General features: G+C 52.1%; 1 long non-coding RNA gene across 1 annotated transcript; it reads right to left on the bottom strand.

The window, feature by feature from the left end:
- Positions 1-558: 558 nt before the first annotated feature.
- On the bottom strand, positions 559-9,803 carry LOC112964905. Its single transcript, XR_003253127.1, has 5 exons — positions 8,483-9,803; positions 6,437-6,576; positions 6,135-6,258; positions 2,599-2,699; positions 559-1,387 (listed from the first exon to the last, which is right to left on the bottom strand). It is a non-coding gene; the product is annotated as an uncharacterized LOC112964905 (long non-coding RNA).
- Positions 9,804-10,674: the final 871 nt, after the last annotated feature.

Raw genomic sequence — 10,674 nt, 5'->3', positions numbered from 1 at the left:
CATAGAGGGAAATGGGGGCAGGGAGGGTGGCTTATAATAAAAAAGAATGGCTCTGAACAAAGGAAAAGGTTCTGCTAAACTGATGATGGCAGATGGCATCAGCCCCACCATGCTCCCCTTCAATTGCGGGAAAATACAGTAAAGCAATTTAATGAAAACGCTTAAATAAGCAAACAGTGCAGTTAATTGAACCCATATGTATTAGGAAGGAAATCTAAAGTATACTGATTCATTAAGTTTTATATAACTGTAAACCCCCAGAACCTAAGAAGGAGTAAGAAGCCATGATGAAGTGCCAACTAGAAGGAGACCCTCTACCAAACTTCACTTCTCTCTGTTTTGTTATGACAAGAACAAGTGGTTTTAACAAGTACACCATAAATCAGGAGTGCGCACTCCAGCCTGGAGTCTTCCAGGTACCAAACTGCGCTACAGACTTGCATGCCTTTGGTTTCCGGTAGGTTTTTTTTTTTCTTCCAAGACACAGAAATAACTGGAACTTGGATGCTGCCATATACAAAGAAAACAGGTAGAGAAGTCTCTGAGGTCTTTATTTCTTTATTTTATTCAAGCAAAACTTCCAGTGATATGTAGAGGATGTTCCTCGAGCCATGTGTAACTGGTGGCCACGGACTTTGGTCCATCTTTCATTCCTACAACAAAATCTTCTCTTTTGCAGTGAGCATGCCTTGCCAGTCATGACTTTTTGGGTGGATAATTGCTCAAGATGGAAAATCCAGGCTGGGAAAGGCTCGGCAGACTTGCTGTCAAACAGACTGGTTTGTTTGATAGAGTTTCTGCCATAGCTTCAGTTTAAAAACTGTCCAGAAGTAAAACATTAGGGAGAAAGCAGTTATGGTCCCATTGAAACAAGTGCAGAAAAATTCCCTTTTATCACAGCAAGGCCAGAATCTCCCCTGCAGATGAGGATAGCTTTGGAAACGCCTCGTTTGGGATTCATTAAGTGCGTTTTGGGGCTGGGGTTATATCACATTTGCTGCTTGCTTTTACTGGGCTCTTCTTGGCTCATGGAGCAGGACCGGCAGCACCTGCTCCGTTTTCACAGAAATCTGGGTGACCTCAAACAAAAGCCAACAAATGAAAGATGAGGATTTGATCCCAAATTATGGAAGGGGTTGAGAGCTGGGCCTTGGGGGTTTCCAACAATGCTGATTTCAAGTGCCACTGCGTGACCACACCAGGAAGCCTTCAGCTGGAAATGAAGGTGGTCTACAGCCAGGGCGCAAAGTCTTAGGCTATGACTGGAAAGGCGTTTCAGGGCACCCAGGCTGGCCAGGGGGGTCTTCAGCAACTCCTGAAGACCCAAAGGCCTTTCCCACTCGCATGCACGCAACACGGTGCATGGGGGATATAACCGGAGAGACAGCTGCAAGAGGAAGCAATTACAGAACTGCATTTTCATGCGTTAAGGTTGACCAGGGAGGCCACATCATTGCACAGTGCACCTCTTGGTGCTCAGGACTTGAAGAAAAAAATAATAACACAAAAGCACAAAAAAAGCAAGCCTCTCTAATGAACATACAAAATATTACTGAAAAACGTCTCAACTTAAAAAACAATAAGAATAAAGGCACCAAAGGCTTCTCAGCACGTCCCTCCTAGAGGGAGCCCCACGTGACCGTTTCTCAGCTTCTCCCCACCCCAGGGACCCGCCAGGGCTCGCGTCCCCGTCGCAGGGGCCTGGCCCCCGTGCGGGCAGGGAGGCCCCACTGCAAAGCCGCCACAGCCCCCCAGGGGAGCAGAAACGCCCCCAGGTGAACACCGGAGTCCCTGCTTGACTTTCCGGGATGTCAGGCACGGTTGGGGTTAGAGCACGTTAGGGAGACGGCGGGAGCGCTGACGGATTGGCCCCAATTCAACAAAGCACTTAAGCGCAAGCTTAACTGTAAGTACGTACTTAAGTCCCTCCTTATATAGCAGGACATATGTTAACGCCCCGCCGAAGTCAGCGTTAAGTACATGCTTAAAGTTGAGTGTCTGCTTAAGTGCTTTGTTGAATCAGGGCTGCTGTTTACTTCCAACAGTTGATGTCTCCTGGAATATCCACATTTCTGGTTGCGAACCTGACGCATCTGTTTTCTCTTAGCATTATTAATAGAGCCATCCTTTAAAAAAATACACAACTGCACGATCTTTTAAAATCTGCGATCGCTGCGTTCCAGAAGCGCAAGCGATCAACAAGTCCTAAGCGTTTCTATATAGACCCCGTGCGTTTTCCTCGTATGTGATACTTCCATTTTATTAAATCTAGAGAGTTTATAAAGAAGCGACAAGGTTAAAAAACAACGCGGAGTCGCGGAACGTACAAATGATCGAATTTATCTTGACAAGAGAAAAAAAGCGTTATGTATGTTGAGAAACCCTGAACTGGAAAAAGATTGCTGGAGTATAATCTTGTAAATTAAAATGAAATTCTTACTGTAAATAGGCATTAAATTAATATATACCTACATGTAAGTAACGTAAATACAGAATTCTTATCATAAACAAAATAGCTGTGTTAAGAAATTGCGAACCGGGGCAGATTATTGGAGCGCAGCCCAACACCACCAGCAGGCAGCGGCAGGGACAGCTTACCGAAACGAAGGCGACTCCCAGCTTGGGGACACCCCACCACCGTGGAAATCACACTCCCCATTAAAGCGATCACCGAGACACGTCCGGGAAGGAACCGGCAGCTGTAAGAGACAGGTGAGGCACGGGACAACATCTCACGCCTCTGCTCAGTGGGTTTTTTTTTGCATCCTTAGGGTCTGTGCTGTGCCGCTCGCTGCCGTGCCCGGAGCCGGCGTCCCACCACGGCTGGGGCTCTCCCAGGGCAGCTGTCGGCAGCGGCCGCCCGCCGCGGGTCCTCCCCGGGGGCCAGCCGGGCCGTCGTCCTGCCCTGCTCCGCTCCCATCCGCGGTTCGGCCGCGGTTCCCCGGGATCCCTCCTCAGCCCCTCTGCCCTGCCGGGCCGGAGACTCGGACCACAATTGAAGGAAATCACTAAACTGAATTGCTCCGAGTAAGTCCTCAGCAGGGTTTGACTGGTAAATGTTTAACAAGGAGAACTCCCTGTCCTCTCCTGGCACATATTAAACTAATACATTTATTTTAACAAGGGAAACGGTTTCCCTAAGCTCCTGCTCAATTTGAGCCCTTGACTTCTACAAAGGACTAAGTGAGGGAGGCTTCCTGGGGCTCGGTAATTCGCTGGGACTAAACGAGAGATGGCTCCGAGCCACGACGGCGGAGCCTGGAGGCGGCAGGACCTCCCCAAGGCTCGGGAGCGCTCGGCTCCAGGGTCTCCGTCCGGGCCCGTCTCCAGGCGAGTCCGATGCCCGCCTCAGCGCATCAGCTCTCTGTCGCTTCAGCCGTCCCACGGAGCCAGGTTGCCCATAGCCCGTCCGTGGTTTGTGCCGGGAACGGTCCACGCATCCCGGCTCCATCGATGCCCCTCGCCTGCTCCCTGGCGCCCCCGAGCCCCTCGTGCCCAGCCCGTCCACCCCATCCCCAAAGACGCCCCGTCCGGAGCGGCCTTGTCCCCCGCCGCCGGCTCCATCCCGTCGTTCCCACGCCGAGCCGCGCGCTCCCCCAGGCCCGGACAAAGCGGCGCTGCTCGCACCTCGGGTAATGTCCATCTCTTCACCCGCACAGGCGATCCCAGGGTTTTATCCGGCTCTGCTCCACTGCATAGATGACAGGGGGATTGGCAGCCCCCGGGAGCCAAATGTTCATACGCCACCGAGGGGAGCGAAAGCTTTAAAGCTGCTCTCGCTACAGCAGACGCGGAGATGCCCCGTGCCTCTCGTCCCTGGGACATCTCGCCTAGCCATCTCGCGGGATTTTCCTACTTAACCGGGGCCCTCCTTCCCACGAAGGCTCCCTCGCACGCTGGGGACGCAGCGAGGCACGCGGGGGCTCAGGGCTCCCTTCACGCCTTGCCCGTAAGCCAGGGAGCTCGGCCCTGCCGTCGCGGTCGCGACTCCGGCGCCGGCCGAGCCCTCCCGGCACTCTGCCAGGCAAGCGCCACCTCTGCAAGACCTGGCAAAGGCCCCGGCATGCCGCGGACGGCGCCCGTTAATCGCGGGTCGCTCGGCACTTTTCTGCCACCTCGGCTCTCCGCACGCTCCAGGGAGGCCCCGAGGCCTCCGCGTCGGACCCGGCTGGACGCCCGCCGCTGCTCCGGCTCCCGGAGGCAGGCTTTCGTGTCTCTGGCGCTGCCTCGGGAGGCCGGAGCCAGGATCCGCGGCTCTCTCCCTTGCTAATGGTTTTCAGACTTGCCCTCAAGGAAAGGAGCATCTCTGCAAGCAGCTCCCCGCTCCGCATCTTTGCTTGGAGCCATCCCCTGACTCCGGCACCTCCGCTCTGACTCACGGGCGAGAGGGCAGGTTTGAACAACGGCGGCCGCCCCTGCCAAGGCAGCTCTGGCTCCCGGCATCACGGCTCGAAAGTCTCTGGGAAACTTTCTCCGGCTCAGCCTGTGCCGGCTGCCGTCAGAGCAGCCGAGGCTCCAGCCCACGGCAGCCCGGGGTGATCTGCGGCGTTCCCAGGACGGGGCATGCGTCGAAGGGCGCAAACAGCAGACGGAGCACTCTGGCTAATTTGGAAACAGCTGCCTGGCACCACAGAATGACTTTTGCCCCATAGCCCAGAGAGCACAGATACTGCTTTTGCACTTCCCGCGGTGCCTCGCGATCACATCGTACTGGGAGATCCCTTCAGAGAGGTCGAACAAGAGAACATCCAGCAGAAACCCACCTCAGCCGGATCACCCGATGCTTTTTCTCCTGCCACCATGATTCCACATCACGTTTGCTGACTATCACCACCAAAACTGTGAAGTGTCTCGCCAAATATTCCTTCTCCAAGTATTGCAGTCTGCCTTCAATTCTTCTTAAAGTTTAATAAATTTCCCTCTCGCAAAGAGCCGAGAAAAATATGAAACATTTGCAAACATTTTTCTCACCCTCATGAACTAGCAGAAACACAGTTCCTCTGGCACTCACCTGCCCGAGTCTGGCGTCAGGGCAATGTGTTTCTCCTACAGCTGATAATATCAACAGGAAAATCCTTTCCACTCCTTATGTTTTTCTGGGGTTACGATTCCAACAAGTCTTATAGCGGCTTGGCAGTACAGTAAATAAGAAACAGATTTCCCAGTGTTTTGCTTTACCACTTTCTTTTTTGTAGCATCTAAGTGCAGAGACAGAGGTCTGGACTCTCAGAGGTCTCGGTTTGGATTGCCCGTTCTGGACCCACAGGTAATAACCGTGCCGTGAGGGAGCCACCAAGCATGGGCCCAGTTTGCTAGGCAAATATCTCCGAGGAGAGTGTGTTATCTGCACTGGTAACTAATTAGGACAGCAGAAGTGCACATGCAATTGTTCAGAAGTGCAAATCTTGATGGAAAACTGGGTAGAAAGTAAGACCTGTGGGGCAAACCCATGTCACGGATGGTAGCGATAGGTCCACTGAAAACGCTTGTTCTTTGAGCCAGAAGAAACAGCCAGTTTCTGTGCTGATTTGAGATCTTGCCTTGCCTCCTACCACTGTTGTCCCCAATTTTTTCCCGTGTGTTCATAACAGCATCGGCAGATGATGTAACGCAGAAGTGGAACAGCCCAGCCTTACCTTGCTGCTTTTCGCAGGGTTTCCAGAGCTAAGCTACAGTCTGCAGGCATGAGCCTCGAATGAAGGAAAAGGCATTTCTCTGCAGAGCTGTTGCGTTTGAGAGCCTGCTCACCTCTGTGAACATTAATGTCATGTCTCAAAACTCTGGGACTGGTTCTCTTCCCGTGCCAACATCCATCCAGAACAGCTTAATCAATTGGATTATCCCCGGTGTACAGGCATGCAAGAGAAGCATGAACCAAATGATTCATCTTTTAGCCAGGTAATTAGGCCTATTACGACAGAAATCCCATTTGCAGTCTTTGCTTAATCTCCTAACTGGACTCCTCACTCTTTGAACTCAAGGACGCTCCCACTGATTTCAAACCCTCCGTTACAGTATTTCTCGCAGCTGAGGTGGGCAGTGGAGGAACGGTCTGGGCCTCGCGATGTCTGTGTGTCAGAGCTGGCTGCTGCCTACCAGCCTGGTATCAAATACAGCGTCAGTCTAAAGCTTACCTCTTGTGCAGGAAGAGGGTGGACTCCTCGCAGTATCACGTTCTGGGAACCAATCTGGCGTCTTTTCCAAGGAAAACACCCCTAGGACAGGGCCACCTTGCAGAATAGACACTGGTCTCCCTACCTAATGCAGACACGCGATGGCGAAGCACGTGAAGCGTTTCTCAATCAATGATGTTTGTTACTCAGAGATCTTTTATCTAAAGCCACGTCCCAACAAAGCAAAAACCCTATGGCAACCAAACGATTACAGATGGAAGCAATGCTAGGGCTGGCCGCGGGTACCTGTGCTGCTACCTTACCTTGCCTTTCAGCCACGCGGTCATCACTGAGGTCGCTCCTGTATCCATGTCCCACTGTCACGCAGTAACGCCGATATCCTCATTGCTCAGGGTCTGCAGCTCTGGAGGAAGCCAGTGTCACGACATCTCCAGGGAAGCCTCTGGAAAAGACCAATCTCTGGTATTTATGTGAAAGCCTCCAAACTTTGTTATCCTCATAAATGAAGATTCTTTTTTAAATACAGTGTTTCACTCGCACATTGCGCATTTGCTTTTAGAATACATCAGAGTCAGTTAATGAGGTTAGATTAGTCCTGCATTTGTTTCAGCGAGAGCCAGCAGTGGCAGTAATAACAGTGATCCAACCACTAACACTAACATGCCTTTAAGCGCCCCTGTAATCTGTTGTGTAAGGTTGACTTGCAAAGTAGGCAGATAAATTGCTTGCTTACGCTTATTATAAAATTGCTGCTCGAATGTGTACCACAGTGCACGGTAATTTTGGAGGATCACAGAGGCAAAACAGAAGCAGGATTTTGATTGGAGACTTTCAAAGGTGTCTAGAGGCTTCAGGAACTGATGCTGGCATAGACTGAGTTCCCAACTATCATTTTATCTACAAATTTGCTTTGCTATTAGAGGGCTCCATGTGTAAAACCAGGCTCCCGGGTGGCTCCCTGGCCGCGGCACCTCTTGGGCAGCCGTCGCGCCAACCTGCTGGGGCGCGTTGGAGCTGGGCCACGTCTCTGCAGCGTGAAGGCCGGCACGGGCACAAGCTGGCAAGCAAAAACGGCCCAGGCAGCTTCAGAGACCAGACCAATGGGTGTCCGAAAACTAGCCCCTCTCAGAGCTTGGAGTCACGGACACATATACATGCAGCCCAGGACTGTATACCAATGCACACGGAAAAGTAAGTTATGGCAGGGGAAGGTTTTATATTAAATAGACAAAACCCTACTGGGCTATATGACAAAATCAGCATCACCCTGTCTAGTAACTTAGGAAGTAATTAAGAGCAGTTTTATAGGTACAAGATCCCGCTGTGCAATAGACTAGTAAAACCGCGTCCGAGTCTTCTGATCGAAGCGTGCAAGGATGCGTGTGACACGGGGGCTGAGCTCACACGCAGGCGTCTCATCCGCTACCTCCACTGGTTCGAGAGCCGTCAGGACACGTTGCCTGGGACCGACTCACCTCTCGCGCCCACCCGCTGCACGTGCGGGCACGACTCCCTCCCTTTCAGAGGAGCAAAGCCTGGTTCATACGACGTCCAAACCAAAAAGCAGGGCCAGGCTCCCAAACAGCTAGGTCAAGATTTGCTGGATTAAGCTGGATCAAGGCTCCAGAGGCCTCCTTTGAGACCTGTCTACGGAAAGGTGCTCAGAGGGTGGATATACCTCCCCGACCCATGGTCCGGCCATCTAAAATCTCCAAGCCCAGCATTCAGAAGTGAAGGCAACCAACAAGAGCTGGCCATTTCTCTGGATCCAGACTTTTAATATTTTAACGCTAGCAGAACAGGCACGAGGCTGTTCCCAGGATGCCAGAATAAAAGGCAACGACAGAGGCCACCAAGCCACAAGATCCTTGCTCCCTCCCTGCAGCACAGCCGTGGAGACCAGCGCTTAGCTAGACCGGCATGGGGTGCTCAAGATTTGGCCTCATGTTCGCAGAACAAGGCAACAATTTTACAATGCCCGTTTAAACCATTAATAATAGTCTGCGCAAACCCTTGCAAGCTTCCAAGGCTATGTAAACAGAAGTGAATTAAAATTATTTTTTCCATCGCTGTTTAAAACGTGTGATGTTTTTTCTAAACGGCCCCACGAGCAAAAGAGAGGGTGAGTCTGAAATGACTCCCTGGACTCAGGCCAGATCCTAGCAAGTACTTTATATTTCACTCTCAAGATGCTCAGAGCAGAGGTTTAAGAGGCTTTGAACACAAACAGCGTTAGGTTAGCTAAGTCCTGCTTTGACCAGCAGCGAGCGTTTGAGACATAAACAGATTTAACTTGAACCGGGCTTAATGTAACTGGGTTTACAGATTCACAGCTGATTCCAACATACATCAGGAGTGTTGTATACTCAGCACGGCAGCGTGGCCCAATGACGAAGGGGGGACGGGGCAGCCCACGTTCGTACCGCAGCTCCGCCGCTGACCCCCGGCGCAACCTCTGGCAATCGCGGCAGTTCCTTTATCTGCAAAATGGAAATAGCTGACCTACTTCACGGAGCAAACCTGGAATCAATTAATGTCTAGCCTGCATTTAGGAGAGGCAAAACACTATATAAACATTATGTATCATTTAGCTCCCGAGGAAAAGCCATCGCCCGACAAAAGGGGCCTCTCTCTTTACGAAGCCCAGTTCACGCTGGTGCAGCCCTCCCGACTTCTTCAGCCTGGTGCCGATTTACACCAGCCCAACTGCAGGAGAAGCCGGGGCACAAATACAGTAATTTCCCCTCACTGACGCGTGCAGGCCTCTCCGTGACCATCTCCGTTCCATGTTCGGTTGCTGACCCTCCTCAGGGCGACGCTGAGGGACAGCATCGCGCCATGCCTTGGGCACGAGAACGGGCCAGGCTTTCCTTCCCGGCTTTTAGCCCTTTGACAAACTAACTGGGGCCGTTCTTGGAGAGGAGGAAGACGACCCAAAGCCTGCCAGGCAGCAGCAGCACGGGATCAGAGCCAGCCCTCGACGCGAGGAAGGAGAGGGGTGAAGCCACCAGCACCCGCGAGCGCCCTCGCCGACAGAGACCTTGCAGGTGAGGTGCTGGTTCTCACCTGGCGCTGAGCCGCAGCTGGAAACGGGGAATATTTTTATAGGTTTTACCTGTTTTCCTGCTCAGTCTGTCCGTGTGCTGTTACACTTGCACGCCGGGCAGCACCCAGCTCTCCCAAACGCTGCGGGAAGGCCGTTGGCCACGGAAGCGACCCGCCTGCCTCCCACGGCACACGACTATGCCCGACCCGCTGGAGCTCTTGGGGCCGTACGCAGGTACGCACCACTGAAACGAGAGCAGCGGAGAGGCTACTGCCAAAGCAGCGTTATTTCTGGTTATTTCAGACAAGCCCACAGGTGCTTGAAGAAAACTGAAAAACTTGAGGATGCTTTGCCATCCAGATGAACCAACCGGAAATTGGAAATTCGTCGGCAGGGACAGAAGATTTTTACCATTGTCAACGTTTTTGGTTGCTACCTGTAATTCCTGGCCTGTTCATCTGGAGTTACTCATGAAAGTCACCGTGGCAGTTTCCCAGCATTAGAATTTTATTTTTGGTTAAAACATATCCCAGACCATTGCAGGCTGGTTGCCATCCTGCAGTTCCAGGCTATCAGAAGAGCTCTCACAAGCGAGTTGCTCAGCCTGAGCCTTTCCTACAAACATGGGGAGGGGGAGGATTGTTTTTCACATCACGCAAAAGTTTTGCCATTAAAGTAATGAAAACCAGGATTACCGGCAGCCCGCTAGCCACGGTGGTACCCGCCGGGACACTGTTGCAGGAGCGGTGCTGGAGGATGCTGCACCCGCTGTGGGGAAGGGGCACCCGCAGGCCGGGCCATGGGACCCCTCTGCAATCCCTCGAACACAAACGCCGGAGGAATCGCACCAATTCGGCGGCGCCTACTGCAGCCTGACCCGACTACGCGTGACACTTTTATTGATATCTCAGCTCATACTCTTCATAGAGGAAGAGAAACTGGTTCAAATGAGCAAACTTCCTTTAACCTTATCATTATTAACATGAGAACCTGAAGAAATAATTTCTGGGATCTGCGTTCACTTCCCACAGCTTGGCTCTGCCAGCACAGCAAATATAGCAGCGGACCTGTGCTCCGAATAAAATCCCAAGGACTTTTTTCCACGTCCCCTGGAGGTGTGGTGGGGGCCGTGCATGAACTGGCAACAGGTACAGAGCCACGCTGCCACTAGAAAAAGAAAGGGGAAAGGTTTAAATAACAGATTAGCAGGAAAACCTACCTGGCGCCTGGGCATGAAAAGGCATGCACGCCGTATTCCTGGAAGGGCGAGTGGCGTAGGCACGCTCGAGGGCAGCTTGGATACCCCACACACCTCCGCTTGTCCAGCTTACCGGGAAGCCTCCCAATATAACTGTCAGAGAAAAGCAGGTTTTGATCTAATTTCTCCACGAAAACGGTCGCAGAACGCATTATAGCGCCACATGTGTTTCCATCATGTCGGGGAAGTTTTCGGAAGTATTCCTCATAAAACGCAAAACTGTTACAAACGAGAAC

This window comes from Apteryx rowi, unplaced genomic scaffold (genome assembly GCF_003343035.1).
Source record: "Apteryx rowi isolate R43461 unplaced genomic scaffold, aptRow1 scaffold_2, whole genome shotgun sequence".
NCBI lineage: Eukaryota > Metazoa > Chordata > Aves > Apterygiformes > Apterygidae > Apteryx > Apteryx rowi.
Note: the sequence above shows the minus strand (reverse complement) of the source record. Positions and strands in the feature narration are given on the sequence as shown.